The sequence below is a fragment of the Eulemur rufifrons genome, chromosome 7, assembly GCF_041146395.1.
Source record: "Eulemur rufifrons isolate Redbay chromosome 7, OSU_ERuf_1, whole genome shotgun sequence".
Taxonomy (NCBI): domain Eukaryota; kingdom Metazoa; phylum Chordata; class Mammalia; order Primates; family Lemuridae; genus Eulemur; species Eulemur rufifrons.
This window is the reverse complement of record NC_090989.1, coordinates 208,778,099-208,795,101: the sequence shown is the minus strand read 5'-3', so window position 1 is coordinate 208,795,101 and position 17,003 is coordinate 208,778,099. Positions and strand designations below refer to the sequence as shown.

The window sequence follows — 17,003 nt, the reverse complement described above, 5'->3', positions numbered from 1 at the left end:
AACACCACTACAATTTTGAACACTTGAAGAAAAGAAAAAAACCCACACACGATTAATATTGCCAAAGAAAATTTCCGCTAAATGTTACCTTCAGGCACTTGAGCAAGCTATGTTACAATGGGAAATGGGCTTTAAACTATCAACATTCACACCGATTACACTGTTAAGTATTAAACTCCAGGAGAGGAACCAACCAACTCAAACTGTCCCGGTCCTCATAAGAGGCTTACGCGGCACAAGGGAGAAAACAACCGCAGAGCCAAATAAACCTTCGCGTTTGGGTCACAGGAGTCCTTGAACACTTGTGATTGAGAACCCGCAACTCAGGAAGGTAGGCAGAAGCGAAGCTCTGCACTGTCATCTAGGGTGGTATGATTCAGGTTCAAATCAAACCCACAAGGCGACAAGTTGTAAACAGAGAACACACTTCAGACCAAACCATCCAGCGAGAGGAAGCAAAGGCGACCACCGCCGATTTCGCACCCAATCCCACTCTGCTGGCACTCGGCCCGGTGCCCCAAGATTCCCGCAGCGCAGGGGCGCCCGACTCGGCTGCCGGCTCCCCCTGGGGTGGGTGCTGGGCGGGGGGCGGGGCGCGCTCGCCCGCGTCCCCACCTCCCCTCGGCTGAGCTCCGCGCTCGCCCCGAGACAGAGGCAGGGCGGAGGGGGGCCGCCTCCACCCGGAGACCACGCCGAGACCCTCCGCAGGGACTGGGGCGGGAGGCGACCGAGCGTCCAGGGGCGGGGGCGGGGGGCCGTTTTCCCGGCAGCAGCCAAAGCCCCAACCCGTCAGGGGTTTCCTTCAACATCGAGTCTAGCCCTCCACCCCCGTGAAGGACGCGCGCTACACAGCCTGAAGGTACGCGGCGGAGGGGCCAGGGTCGCAACTCCCGCCCCGGACGCCGCCGCCCGCCGCTCCCGCGGCCCGGGGAAAGCAGAGGGGCGGCCGGCCGGGACGCGCGGACGGCGGCGGGGCGCTCACCGGCTCGGAATGGGGCGCTGGCGGGACTGCGCACAGCCGCAGCACTGGGCTCGGCACCCGGCTCACGGCGGATCCCTTGCCGCCCGCTGCCCGGTGTTTTCATACAAACCCCGGCGGCAGGCGAGGCGGAGGCGGCAGCACAGGCGGCGGAACCTGCCCGCATCCCGGGCAACGTCAGCGCGGCGCCCCGCCCACCGCACGCCTCGGCCAGCCGGCTCGCGCGCGCCGGGCGGGAGGGGGAGGGCGAGGGGTGGGGCGAGCGCGGGCGCGGGGGGCGCAGGGGGGCGGGGCGGAGCGCGCGGGGGCAGCCGGGGACGAGGGCGCGCGCGGGGTCGGGATTAGGGACCGGTGTGGTGCGCGTTGCCGGGTCCCTGTCCCCAGCAGCCCCGGGCTTTGCGCGGCCACCGCCCAGCCGGACCGAACAGAGGGCGGCTCCGCACGTTCTTCATGTCACCTTCCCCTACGCTTCCAGCGAGAGCCCCCGCCTCTTCCCGGCATGAACCGGCGCCCACCCCCACCAACATCAGTCACTCCCTAAGAAGGCTTTTAGCAGCCCTGGACTAGCGGTTCTTAACTCCCCCCACTGATGGCGGGTCACAGCAAACCCTGGGGACTGCACGAAAGCTTAGACCTTTCCTGACCTCAAGGAGAGTCCATGGTAAGAGGCAGTTAGCACACAGCTGGGCTCCCAGAAAACGACATGGCACTTTGTGACTAAACCTCAATAAATTAGATGCCTAGTGCTGCAGCGAAAAAAATATTAAGCAGCATGCTGATTTGTTTGGGGTTTTTTGAAAGATGCCTACATATAGTCAACGGTAATGCTAATTAATTGCCCACTGAAGGCAAAGACGGAATGTTTTATCTGAGCCAAAGTAATGTGTCACAGAAATTACTGATACACCCTTCTGTTTTGACTGTACTCAAATGCACTGTAATATATTGTTAATAAATACTGACATCATTTACTTTTCTTAAGGCGCATAGATCATGTTTGCTGCTATTTATGGTAGGCAGTAAGGAATGTAAAATTATACAGCTAGATAAGGGAATAAAATGAGAGCTGTGAGGGTTTTGTTTTGTTTTCTTATCATCTTGTTAAACAAAATTAAGACTGGGCGTGGTGGCTCACACCTATAATCCTAGCACTTTGGATGGCCCAGTCTGAAGGATTGTTTGAGACCAACCTGAGCAAGAGCAAGACCCCCTCTCTACAAAAAGTAAAAAAAAAAAAAAAAAAAAATAGCTGGGCGTGGTGGCAGTGCCTATAGTCTCAGCTACTTGGGAGCCAGAGGCAAAAGAATTGCTTAAGCCCAGGAGTTTGAGGTTGCAGTGAGCTATGATGACGCCACTACACTCTAGCCCTGACAACAGAGTGAGACCCTGTCTCAAAAAAAAAAAGAAAGAAAGAAAGAAAGAAAAATTAAGCAGATGTGAGAAGAGGATTCAAAAAATAATCCCAGGTGTGCCACAGTGCTTCTTGCAGTTAGCCCTTGGCAGATGTCTTTACTCAGATGAACAAGAGACTGCCATTTTATAAATATCAGTTTCCCCCATTGTGAGCACCAAAAAATAGGTTACAGTATTTAAAATGATTTTAAAACAACTACCACGCCAAACCACCCAATCCGACAGGCATTATCTGAAAACATCTAATTACCTAAGAATACTTAACATTTTACAAAAATGTTAAATATATACTAAGATACATGAAACTTTATTCAAAGAACACACTCCTTAATGAATCAACTTGCAATATAGACAGATATAGATATAAATGTGTGTGTGTGCGTGTGTGTGTGTAGCATTTTAATTCTACTTAAGCAAGGCACTATGTGCAGGTGGGTTTGATGGCCAGGCCACAGACTCAGAGATTAGCCTACACAAATAGGTAAATAACAGAATGTTATGTAGCTTTGAAATGATTCCAAACACTTACATAGTATGCCACGTGAGTGAGTGATATATGTTTTTCTGTGATAAGAACTTGGAGTGTGCTCCCCCACCCCATTGAGAACGTGACTTCCCCCCTTATGAGACCCTCACCTGTGTGAACTTGGAGTGTTTCTACCTAAGCATTTCTGGTAAGTCTCCTGAACAGATCTCATTTTTAAAAAAAAGACCGGAATAAGATACTCTGATTTCTCATTCTAAATAAGTATTCGTATTTATATATACTTTTGTTTTTTCCTTTTAGAGGTGCTTCCCACTGTGTGAAAAAGAAAAGTTCCTATCACTTTCAGATCAGTTTCTAAATCGTAGAGTCTAGACAAGTGTTTTGTTTTTATTTTTTCTTAATGACCAAAATAAAGTAAGCTTTTTAACAAAAATCACAAATGTAAAAAGTACTTCCTTTTTCTATTTAATAAAACCGTTGAGCATTTCTCAAAAAAACATTGCCTAATGAATGAATATCTGATTTGAAAACATTAAAAAGTAATTTCCTATCAGCTAACCATTAATTCAATCAAAACATAAAAACAGTCAAGATTAAATTCACATGTTCATATTTGAGAAATATATTATACTTAAGGTGCAGTGGCTCACACCTATAATCCCAGCACTTTGGGAGGCCAAAGAGGGAGGATCACTGGAGGCCAGGAGTTCAAGACCAACCTAGGCAACATAGTGAAACCTCCATTTCTATAAAAAATTAAAAAATTAGCCAGACTTGTAGTCCTAGCTACTCAGGAGGCTGAGGCGGGAGGATGTTTGAGCCCAGGAGTTTGAGGTTGCAGTGAGCCATGATCAGACCTATCTCTTAAAAAAAAAAAAAAAAGAAAGAAAAGAAATATATTTCAATGGCATTATGTGAGAGAAGTTAGCAAACTATATGGATTGTATGACCCCATTTGTATTTTTTTAAATCAATATTACAGAAAGGATTATACATTTATAGTTTCATAAATAGAGATCTGTAAAGAAAAATACCATTCTATTCACTACTTGGGGCTAGTATGGGTGTGGGATAGCTGCTGCCACTTTCTACATTTTGCATTCTTAAATGTTTTTACAGTAAGCATGCAATCTAACAAAAATAAATAAAATTGGAAAAAAAAAAGAGGGTTCCCCAAATTATATAAGCACCAAGTCCCACAAATCCTGGCTCCTCCTCTTCTCATTCACTGATAAATTTGACTTGTGTATATGCATGGCTGCCTCTGCTGGCGCTCAGGGAATGTAGCTTTCATTAGATCCTTAATGAGGTCCTAATTCAAAAGGATTATTTCTCAGGGAGAAATTACAGGTCTAGAGTCCTTTGGAAAACTGAACATTCCCACCCTTTTAGGAGGAAGGCTAAAAGCATTACAGATAATACTTAGATATTCTTGGGACATATAATGTATGACATGCATGGTTTAAGAGGAATACACTTAAATGACAGAAAAAAGTATTTGTACTATATTTTTAGGTAAATTACCAGATACTGTGCAACATGAGTCCATCTTTATAAAAACGTGTCATTAATCTATAAAAACAAGACTAGAAGAACAGACATTAAAGTTTTAACAATAGTTATTATGTCATGGAATTATAGGTTATTTAGAATTCTTTTTATTTCTAATGTTTGCTAAATTTTTTACAATGCACATACAATATTTTAACAAGAAAAAATAAAATGTTACTTTTTAATTTTCATAAAAATTAAAACATGGAGTGTACATAAAAGCAGATTGTAAATCATGAAGCACTTACAAATGATAATTATTGTCTTTCAGTCTTTAAAGCAGCCACAAAACACAGACAGCCAAAGGTGAATATTGGAAAGTCTCATTTATACATTGATCTCATCTGTCACAATCAATCTTGTGGTCAACACCTTTTAAAACAACAGTTTATACAAATATGAAGGATTTAGATTTTTCAAATTATAAAGAAAAGTCACCCAGAATTATCTGAGTATAGTCAGCTTCAGGTTTTTATTATAAGAAATAAATTTGCATGGATTCTTAAGGAAACATTATTTACTATTTTGGGGTATGTCGTATTTGAGGATACCTCCATCTTCTCAGGATTAGACCAGACTTTGATTCTTCTGACCACAATGAGAGGGAAATTTCACAATCAATCAAATCAATGAAAGGGCTTATTTACGCTCTATCTGTATCAGTCCTCCAGGTCTGAGATCCAGACCTTGGAGAGGGCACAGCTGTGACTCATTAAATGGCGGACAAGTTGCTGTAGTGCTATGCCAGTGGAACTTGCTGGAAATATGTCTTCTGGAACTTGCTGGAAACCCACCAACTAGGCCGCTGGTGAAAGCTGTTCACAAGGAGACACTCCACTATGAAACTGTTTAAAGGGATGCCAGCTACTGTTCACTGGGTGCTGGTGATCACCATGTGCTACAGAAGCCACGTGTTGGAGAAGTCACCCAAGAAAATTAATTGTTCTTGAATCTCAAGATTCTTCAATTCTCAAGATTCAGATCTCTGCCATTGGCTGATTAGGCACCCAGCAGTGGCATCAGCCAAGTCAGAACTAGTGATGGTGAGACCATGCTGTTGAGTCCATAGCATAGCATAGCCTCCATCCCTGCCACCACAGGCACTTTGTTCATGCATCCATTGAGCAAACACTGGGGTGGCTGGAAAAGAGACTGTCAGCCTCAGAGAACATCACTTGGTCCACCTGATTATTAAGAGCCTCTTCTGCAGTGGATGCCCTTTGATGGGCTTTCATATGGTACACAAGTATCTTCACAGCCTGTGCCCATTCAGAGAGGTCCCTCCACGTACCTCTTTCCCAAATTTCCTTGTCACCAATCTTTCAGTCCTGTTTCTTCCAAGTTTCTGAATTTCCCAGACAATTGGCAACTTACACGAAGCAGTATAGATCCATACTTGTGGCCATCTCTCACTCCAGACATGGACAACCAAATATATTGCTTGAAGTTCTGCCCCCTGGGGGAATTTTCCTTCCCCATTGTCCTTCAGGGTAACCCCTGTGTGAGGCTATAGTGCTGCAGCTATCCACTTGTGGATGATGCCAGCGTGTTGTACAGACCCACCTGTAAACCGGTCTGGATTTCTTTTCTTCCTCAGACAACTGGTCATACATATAATGTCCCAAGAATATCTAAGTATTATCTGTAATGCTTTTAGCCTTCCTCCTATAAGGGTGGGAATGTTCAGTTTTCCAAAGGACTCTAGACCTGTAATTTCTCCCCGAGAAATTCAGGGCAGACAACAGCATGGTTTCTCATGAGCTTACTATAGGCTCAACAAGCTTTAATTCTGGGACACTGGTAAAAATACTTTTACAACTTTCTTTTGCTTTGTTTGGAATTCAGACTGATACATTTATACTTGACTATAAAGAAATGCTTTTCAAAAAAGTAAATGTGATATTGTAATATAGTAGGAAATATATATTTTGGTCTTCCTCCAGTATCCTGCCACAGAGCTCCTAAAACCTTTGGAATCTCCAAAGTGATTAGTGTCATTTTGTATGCTAGCGAGATGACTGGTGGCTGGGGCCTCCTAGATAGTCTCAAGATGGGGGGTGTTTACTAGGAGAACCAACCAGGTGGTTAGAGGTTTCGAACTTTCAGCCCCACACACGCACACCTTCAGGGAGGGGAGAGGGGTAGAAGGTTGAGTTGATTGCCAATGGCCAATGATTTAATCAATCATGTCTATGTGATGATGCTTCCACAAAAATCCAAAAGGACAAGGTTAGAAGAGCTTCCAGGTTGCTGACCACATGGAGGTGCTGGGAAGGTGGTGTGCCCAGGGAGGGCATGGAAGCTCCACACCTCTTCCCCCCCATGCCTTGCCCTATGCATCTCTTTCATCTGGCTGTTCCTAAGTTGTATCCTTTTATGATAAATGGATAACAATAAGTAAAGTGCTTCCCAGGGTTCTGCAAGCCACTCTAGCAAATGATCAAACCCAATGAGGGGGACTTGGAAACCTCTTAATTATAGGGGATGTCAACCTCAAATAATGAGATTCAGGAAAAATGGTTAAGTATAAAGTGTATTTGAGCAAAAATCTTGAGGATAGCCACCCGGGAAACACAGACTCCAAACAAATGGAGTCAGTGTTCCAAAGTGGAGAAGTTAAGCTTTCACTTATATGGGAAGAGACAGAGAATTTTTAGCAGAATTACAACATTTTCCATACAAGACTAGTGCATATGTTACAGTGATTTGATTGGTAGCAGATTGCTACATTCCAAGGAAGATTACTTTGTTACTCCATGAACAGGGGTAAAGATCTGAGGGGGTCTTATCTCTGGCACCACTTGGTCTTCCTAATTATTTACAGAACAAAAAAGGCAAAAGTTGCAGCTTCATTCCACATGACTCATGCCACATAGCCACATTGCTCTCAAGGCTCGGAATAATTTAAAGTTCCAACAGCTTTAAGTTTGAATTATTTAATTTCACACTGGTCAGTCAAAAGCACAAGTGACAATCTGGATTTGCGATTAGTGTTTGAAGTGAGAGCGGTTTTGTGGGACTGAGCTCTTAATGTATGGGATTTGACTCTGTCCAAGTAGAGAGTGTTAGAACTGAATTAAATTATGGGACATTTAGTATCTGACGACAAGTGAAAAATTGTTTTGGGGGGGGGGAAAGCCCCACAATTTTGGTGACCAGAAGTGTTGTGAGAGTATTGAAGAAGAAAAACTGTTTTTCCTTAAATAGTGAAGAAACAGGATTCATAAACAAAAGGGATTCCAACCAAAGGATTAGTGAATGTTAGTGAGACATAAACAGTATTTTAAAAGAAAAACTGAGTGCCCCTGGTCTGCCTTGCTTATGAATGATGGCCACAATATGCTAGTATATTGTTCCTATAAGAAGTGAAAAATTATTATTTGGCTAGGGCCAGATATCACAGGTTCCATTTGGGGATTTCCCCCAGAATCCCTCCTAACACAGTACAGGACAGAAGGAATGCCTCTTTTCTTTGGCAATTCATTTCTCTTGATCTCTGTGGTAGGCAGAACAATGGCTCCACCAAAGATGTCCACATCTTAATTCCCAGAACCTGTGCAAATATTACTTTACATGTCAAAAAGGCTTTGTGGATATGATTAAATTAAGGACCTTGGGGTAGAGAGAGAATTCTGGATTATTCTGAATTATCTGGGCTCAATCTAATTACACAGGACCTTAAAAGCAGAGGGCCCTTCCTGGCTGTTGTCAGAAGAATGTGAATAATACAAGATGGTCCAGAGAGATGCAACACTGCTGGCTGGAGATGGGGGAAATGGGACATGAACCAAGAAATGTGGTTGGCCTCTAGCAGCTGGAAAAGGCAAGAAAAGGAATTCTCCTCTAGAGCTTCCAGAAAGGAATGCAGCCCTGTTAACACCTTGATCTTACCCCAGTAAGACTTGTGCCCGTTTCTAATCTACAGAATTATAAGATAATAAATCTATGTTATTTTAAGCCACTAAGGTTGTGGTAATTTCTTATAGCAACAATAGAAAACTAATACTACCTTCGTGTTGACTATACACAAGTAACAGGCACACCACTGAGATCTCTCATATCTACACTGACTTCTTAATCACACATTACCTACACCTAAATGTGATTATGCTGGAATTTTTTTTCTTTTTATCTTTCTAAACAGAAAAGGTAGATATGTTCTTTACTTCTGAATTACAGAAAATCTCATTGTTATGCAATTATCAACTTATCAAAACCCCTCCACCAAGTCAGGATAATTAATTCTCTAAAGTGAAGATGCTATTACAGTAATCTGTATACAATAAGAGCTTAATACATGTTTGCTGATTATTCTCACAATAGTAATGACCATAGACGAGAAGCTTTCTCGGACCATAAAAGGAAACTGGAACATAAAAACCATGAAAACCACTTTTTAAAAATGTCCTAATAGAGATTAAAAATGTTTGAGTCTTCCATAAATAGACCAGAAATATTTTCTCTGAGTTAATTATTACAATTTACATGCATGCTTGGATATACACAGAATATACCTGAAAGATAAACAAGGAACTGATAATGGTTGCTTCTGGGGAGAACTGGTGGGCTATCCAGTGGAGGTGAAAGGTGTAAGGCTGGTGGCAGGCACCCCTCCCTTCCCTAATGAAAAAAGAAGAAGCCCCTCCTATCCCTCAATACCCACCCCAAAGCTGAAACAAAGAAATTCCTCACTCCTCACACCTACATCTCCTGGCGGAAGAAGCTCCCATCCCCCAGCCCCAAGAACCTATATAAACCCACTCAGACTTCTGGGTGGCACAGCTTCTCTGGGTACCATGGGTCCCAGGAGGCTCGCCCGGGTCCCTTTCTCAGGGACTCGTTACCCCCACCCGGGAGCGCCCCAATAAAGCCTCTTTACTTATCCCTTTCAACTCTGCTCATCTTTCTCTGGCGCCGGCTACTTCAAAGAAACCTTACAAAAGGGAGACTCACATTTATTGAATACCGTATCATGCCTTTAGATTACGCCATGTGTACGTAGTACGTACTAAAATAACTACTTGATTTTTTAAAATCTGAAGCTTTTAGTTTAGCTTTTATTCAGAATTTTATATAGGAATGAGGCTTTTCATGTATAGATCAACCCACACTCAGGTATTACAGATGAGGAAACTGTTGAAAACCAGTTAAGTAGCATTGCATTATGCACTCAAGTTAAAAAACAAAAAAACTCCCCTTAAAAAATCATATGTCTGTGTATGTGTATGAATATATGTGTTTGCATAAACAAGCAGAATATATACCAGAAGTAATAGCGACTGTCTTTGGATGGTGAATAAGTGATTTTTATTTTCTCTATTTTGCATTTTAATTTTCTAAATTTTTATAAAGAAGATAGAGTAGGTGCATCCCAACTTTATCAGTTGATTGAAAACTAATTGATGTTAATTAACTTAAACTCAGGAGTGGCTGAATTATACCCAGAATAATAATTTGTTAAAATAGGGATGTGCTCTTCTGGTGAGCAAACAGCTCTGGCCTACTGTTTTCAAAAGTTTGTTATTGTTTTGTTTTTTAGCAGTGGTGTGCTTTCTTCAAGCAACTGTTTGTTGGTTTTGTTTTTGTGGACAACCAATAGGTACAACAGAGAAGATGAAGCTGCTGTGGTTGAAGAGGAAGAAAGACCTGCTCAGCTTCATGTGCCCCTTCTCTCTTCCCTTCCCCAAGATGGCCCCTGAGAGAGGGCTCCTTAGAATCCCCAAGACTTCAAGGAATGCGATTTAACATCAATTCATCTACTGGTACCAAACAGATAAGAAGAAGGTTGTTAGGTGAACATAGACCTGAAGCAAACAGAACTAGAGGAACACTAAATCCAAGTTCTGGGAAATGTCTGATGAGTTTTTCCAGTTCCGCAGTATCACATGCCGCTCTGAGAGATGGGAGTATACATTCCTGACAGAATCGCTCTGCCTTCAACAGCGCTAGACAAGGGTGGGCTGGTAAACAACCTTGCTGGAAACAAAACAAAACAACCCAAAAGAGCCCTGGTCTAGAGCAATTGCCATTTTCTGTGGTATAAACACTCCCACAGGTGGCTAATTTCAAGCTACCAACAGAATTTATCAATGGCTTGTAAATTTTCTGAATATTTGTCAGTTCTTATAAACCTGTACTAGCTAACTCTAGCACACACTGCCAAAAAAAACCCTTATTTTATTTATTTATTTATTTATTTATTTTAGAGACAAGGTCTTTCTTTGTTGCCCAGGCTGGAGTGTAGAGGCGCAATCGTAACTCACTGCAGCCTCAAACTCCTGGCTTTAAGCGATCCTCCCACCTCAGCCTCCCAATATGCTAGGATTATAGGCATGTGCCACCATACCCAGCCCCTAATTCTTATTATATGTGTGCTCCACATAGAACACAATCTCCTGTTTTTTATTTATTCATGTACTTAGGTTATCATGTAGCTTATTAGGCTATAGTTCTCTTTGGGGTTGTTCCTGTCTTGATATTAATATATCTATATCACCTTTATAGGATTCTGGGGTTTCCTAAAAACTCTACAAACCACATCAAGATAGTTTCTGTAAAATGCAAATAGACTTGTCGTGTGTTCATTGTTACTGGATTTGTTCAGACAGCAGTCAAATTCTAAAAGCCCCACTATTTATTGACAGCAGCAATTTCTGACAAATTGTAGACATCCCTGTGGCCTGGTGATGCTTTTAAACCTTACAGGCCTTTTCCTCCCTTATGAGTCATGCTACTGCTTATTCCTGGAAGCCAGATGGACAAGTTTTAATAAATGCTGTGTTCACACAACCATGGAGGAACTGGACTTGGACAAATAATTGGGTTAGTCTAGCCTTACTCTTTATCATCCATCCCATGTTCTTGTTCATCCTGAAGACCTAGATGTCCAGTTCTGCTTTCTATAATAAAGTAGCTCCTGCTTCAGTTTTTTGAAGAATGCCATAAGATCAATTAACATCTTGTGCAGAATCACAGGCACTATGAAATATTTCTATTTATCCTCCAGGCAATGCTAGCTAGCATTAGTGGCTGATACAATATTAAAAATAAATAAATAACTACCTACCTGAAAATATCTCCACTACAGGTACATCAAGTTGCCTGAATTTCTCAGCCTAGAAGTTGCTTGTTTGAGGTAAATTGCAATTCTCCAAAGGAATTTATAGCTATGAAAATTTTAACCTAGGAGGGAAATGCCTTCGCAGTTAGAAACACAATTTTTAGATATTTATGAATTCAATGAAAAGGAAATAGGCCACAGAAGAGAGATTATCATGAAAGAATGGTTCAGAGTTGGGAAAAATGATGTGTTCGGCCTCTGGCCAGAGTGAGGCACAGCAAGCCCACAGTAATGGGAGTCGAGGGAGTAGGAGACAGACTAGTTCTGTAACCTTTTTATCTGTTGCTGGCTTCGGTTCTAGCACATATATAATTCTGGAAAACAAAGCACAGTGTTCTCTTTTCTAACTAAAGCACTTTAAATTCCATTGGCATTGCAGCTGAAACTGAAAAGTGTGTAAGAACACTTTGAAAACGTACCAGCCCAGTACAGAGCCCTTTCCTCTAGGAATTAGCAGCAGTTAAGCACATTAGTCAACAGTACTCCTGGAAGGTCAGCAGAATGTGATTGCATCAGGTATCACTAACGATTACAGGAAGATTAAAGGAGGTAGCAGCTAAGAGAAAGAGGAATTTGACCTGAGGCATGCAGCCTGAAGCTACTGTAAAGCCAAATCATAATATGTGCAAAATTGATCCTACCCCGCAGCTCTGTAAAAGATGACTTTGCTGTCAAGAAGAGTTTAATTTGATTTGGAAAGGGCCATAGGAAAAAGCTTGAACCTAGCTGGGTATCCTAAGTTCTAAACCAAAGTAATTTGGGGAGAATGATCGTAATTCACTTGTTTCAGCACCGAAGCCCACCCTGGACATGTTCCCTGAAACTCAAAGGAATCTTCTGCCCTGACCCCTGTTTTTGCAGTACCTTTACTTTAACTTTGCTGCCGACCCCTGCATCCATCCCTCCCTAGGGTCCCTCTGCCTCTCTACTGTATACATGCTTATTCACAGGCACAATCTAGCCTGTCTTTTGCATCCCTCCCTGGGCACTCTTCTCTCTGCATTAGTTGAGCATATCACTCCCAACAAGTCTCAAGTTATACCCTCATGGTCTCACTGACCACTGGGAGAGCTCTCCCACCGACACCCTGTCACTGGATAAATCTGAGTGCATGTCAGCACCGTGGGCAAGACCCTGGAAGTTCCTCATTTTACATATGAAGAAACGAAGACTCAGAGAGGTAAAATAACTTATAGTCACAGAGCTAAAAAGAACAATAATAATAGTATTATTAAACATTTACCATATGCTAAAACTGTGCTGAGCAACTTACACACATTATCTTAGAATTAGAAATCCAGGGCTCAGCTCTGGCTTTCATGCTCTTTCTGCTATGTAATTACTGAAGGAGTTCAGGAAATGCCATCCCAAAGTATGCTGCGTTGGTATAATGATTACTTCAAACTGAGGGCACTTGAGGGACAGGGAACGTGGGGAGAGGCTTTCTCTGCACTCCCCTTATCTGCCTAAAGACAGATTCTCCAAAAGGAACTCAGTTGTCACCAATCCCCTTCCCAGGAGTTTCATCAACCAGAGAGGATTAAGCCTTATCACAGGAGAGGAGACTAGAACTCAGCACCATACCCAGACAGACTGTCTCAAACTATCATCTGTTCTTCTAAGGGCCCATTCATCTTTTCCCCAAAATCACTTACTCTCCCCTAAGTTGCCTACATTGCTCCTCCACTCCCCCCATCCAGAGGGTATATAAGCTTCTAGATCTCATTAGATTTGGGGGTATTCACCTTTCTCTCCTGTGTTGCCCCTGTGCACACAATAAATTTGTATATCTTTTCTCTTGTTAATCTGCCTGTTGTCAATTTATTTCATAGACTCAGTTACTGAAGCCTCAGAGGGTAGAGGGAAAGTCTTCTCTCCCCTAAAAAACCATAACTACACAGTTACAATGAAAAGTGCTATAGTACAAGTCAACGTAAAACACCGTGGGAGTACGGAGCAGCTGCGGAAAACTGGAAGCAGCACAAATGTCCATCAGCAGGTGAACGGTTAAGCAGATTGTGGCTGTCCCCACAGTGCAATATCGCCCACCAAAGGAATAAACCACTGAAACACAGGCAAATCTCAAAACTACTATGCTGAGCAAAAGAAGCCAAAGACAAGAGAGTACATATTGTTTGATTCCATCTATATGAAATTCTAGAAAACATAAAGATACTCTGCGGTGACAGAAAGCAGATCAGTGATTGCCTATGGCTGCAGTGGGGGTGAGGGATGGTTAACTGAGAAGGGTAGGAGGGAACTTTTTGAGGTCAGGGAAATGTTCTATATATTGGTTGTGGTATGTATACATTTGTGTATACATTTGTGAAAAATCATTGAACTGTGCACTAAAAACAAATACATTTCATTGTATGTAAATTATGCCTCATTAGGCTGACTTTAAAAAAAAAAAATCACTGGTAAAAAGGAAAGAATGGGTAAAAGAAGAGAGAGTGACTAATTTCCCAGAGTGGTGAGGGAAAGTTAGACAAAGGTACAGTCCTTCCTTGGTATTCATGGGGGATTAGTTCCATGGCCTCCTGTGGACACCAAATCTGAGTCTGTTTAAGGCCCAGATATAAAATGATGTAGTATTTCCATCTAACCTAGGTACATACCCCCCCCATATACTTTAGATCATCTCTAGTTTATAATACCTAATACAATGTAAATACTATGTAAATAGTTGTTATACTGTATTGTTTAGGGATACTGACAAGAAAAAGTCTATACATGTTCAGTACAGACACAATTTTTTTTCAAATATTTTTGATCCTCAGCAATTGTTTGAATCCACGGATGAAGATCTCGTAGATCTAGAGGGCCGACTGTAATAAACAAATTGGGCTTTGAAGGAGGAATAGGAAGTTAGCAAGAGGGCAGAAGGAATTGGGACTGGGAAAATGGAATGGAGGAGTTTACAGACAAAGGATCAGGGAGTTAGGACTATGTGAAGAGGCGCCGTCTCTAAATGGAATTAGTTGGGAAAAACCGGATTTGGTATGTGCCCTCGGGTAAACCATGTCACCTCTCTGAGCCTTGGGTCTCTCTCTTTTATAAAACTGAAGAGCTGAAAAATAAATAAACAAGGGCTATGTTAAACAATCACTAAAGTAGTATTTTCAAGTAGGTGGACCAAGAAACACTAATGAGACAGGAATGGCTACGGGCAAGCTGCCAGTCATCTGGATGCCCCTGTCTGGCCGCCCAGTGTCTACTGGTGTCCACACTGATGGGTAGGGGCCTGTGCAGTGAAGGCTGTTAATACCGTGTTAGCTCTGGCTGCAGGCAGGCAGAGGTATTGAGCCCCTCTCCCTTCAGGACAGCTGGAGGTCCTGAGCCTGCCGCTTCTAGCCACAAACCACCCTATTTATTTTTCTTGGTGTACAGTACAAATACCGATTTTTATGAAAAACACTGGAAGTATTAAGAGCTCTTTCAGAACTACCACTCTGTGAATCTGTAAGAGTATCATTTGCATTTTCCAGAGGGAGAGGTTCTATAATCCTCAGTAAGTATGTATGGGAGGCCATGAAAAAATTAAATGGGGTGTTCTCTTTGGGGAGTCTCAGAAAGGGAAGACAGAAGCTTACAGCAAAGGTAAGGAATTCGGGGGTAGTTGTAAGAAGAGTTGGCTTTTGGAGACACATTAATATTTTTTACACTTGAATCATAATAATGATTATAAAAAGACAGTCCCTCCTACACATCTGATGGGAGGTATTTGTTCAGTAAAAGAGGAATAAATGAATGAATGACCTCTACTAAGTGGTTTTGGATACCTAGAATTATACCTGTAACCCCATAGCTCCCTTTATATGTCTTCATCTAGCCATCTATGCATTTCTGTTGCTTCCACTAGACTCTGACAGCCTCTTGATCAAGGGCACCCAGCAATAGTATTTTATTATCGCAGCCTGAAGTAACTAAGCCATGCCCCACATGAGACCTTATCTGTCTCATTCACCATTGTATAATCAGATATCTGCACAGCACCTGACACAAAGTAGGTACTCAATACATTTTTTTTACTTAAATAATTAATTCATCTCCATCTTTAACTACAGTAGTGTAAACTACAGTAAGAAAGACAATTTTAATGTTGAAAATAGAAGGTAACTAAAGTGACCTACCTGTATTCATTCTGGTGCAGGCAGGAAATAAAATTAGGCTCAGATGTTTCCAGTGAGGAGGCTTTAATGAAGGGACTAAAAGAGTCCTTTCATGAAAGGACCAACCAAGGGATACTGAAGCACCTAGAGCTTGCAGCGGTAGGAATCCATCACCATCTCTAGTGCTGAAGAGGCAAGGGGAGGAAACAGTGTTATGAGAGCCCAGCCAGAGCAAAGCTGGGGAGGAGGAACCATCCTGCAAGAGCTATAGCTGTGGAGTGAAGCTGCCGCTGTCAAAACCGAGAGCTCACGTAGGGAGGAAATGGTAGAATTAATACCCTGACCACCATCTCCTATACACTCCCCTGGCAAAACCCAACTAGAAGTCAGTTTACAAGGGACATCAGTAACACAATCCCTAGAGGTAGCCTCAAGGAACACCAAAAAAGGAAAATATGGGTAGAGAATGGACCTTGGGTAGGCAAATGGAGAACAACTAGCAGAGATACCAAAGAAGGTTCTTTTGAGAGAATAAAGAAAATAGACTATAGAGAAGAGAACAAAAAGTCAAAGATGATAGAAATCTTAAAAACAACTGTCAATTCTGTTTCCCTTCACTCTCATATTTTTTCTTCTTATAAAAGGCATATTCATTATTTTTCCCCTGGAGCCTTATTATTGCCCTCATCTTCTAATGTTGTCTTTAAGTGTGATTATTTTAACTATTACAGAAAATTTCAAGCATATATAAAATAGAAAGGCTATAATAAATCCCCAATTATACCACCCCATTTCAACAATTAAAAACTCATGGCCAATCTCTTCACCTCTATGATCCTATCCAGATTATTTTAAAGCAAATTCCAGATATCATACATACATATTTCAGTACGCATTGCTAAAGAGAAGACCCTTTAAAACATAAGTACAAGATCATTATCAAACCTAAAAAAATTAACCATTGTTAGCACCGGAACATCATCAAATACACAGGCAGGTTTCACAGGTCCCTAACTTCCATGTAGAATTTTGTTTTTATACTTTGTTTTTTGAATCGGAATTCCAATAAGGTCCATATATTGCAATTGGTTGACATGTTTCTTTTAATCTTTAGGTTCCCCCTCTACTTTTTCTTTTCTTTACTTTTCTTTTTTTATTGCTTACAGCTCAACTTCTTGCTAAAGAAACAAGGTTGTTTCTTTCCCACAGGGCTAGATTTTCTGATTGTATCCCTAGGGTGTCATTTAACACATTCCTCCAACCTTTACACTGGTACTTTCAATTTAACGTCTTGATCAGATTCAGGTTCAATTTTTTTTTTTTTGGCAAGACTATTTCACA

At 41.8% G+C, this 17,003-nt stretch overlaps 1 protein-coding gene across 3 annotated transcripts in view; it reads right to left on the bottom strand.

The window, feature by feature from the left end:
* Positions 1 to 1,208, bottom strand: part of AGTPBP1 (ATP/GTP binding carboxypeptidase 1) — a 172,887-nt gene extending 171,679 nt beyond the window's left edge. For 2 of the 3 annotated variants that reach the window (XM_069474068.1, XM_069474069.1), the window contains exon 1: positions 983 to 1,139. The gene's annotated coding sequence lies outside the window, so the exon portion shown is untranslated. Of the gene's footprint in view, positions 1 to 982 lie in introns of all 3 variants that reach the window. The other variant, XM_069474070.1, reaches the window with a different exon arrangement.
* Positions 1,209 to 17,003: the final 15,795 nt, after the last annotated feature.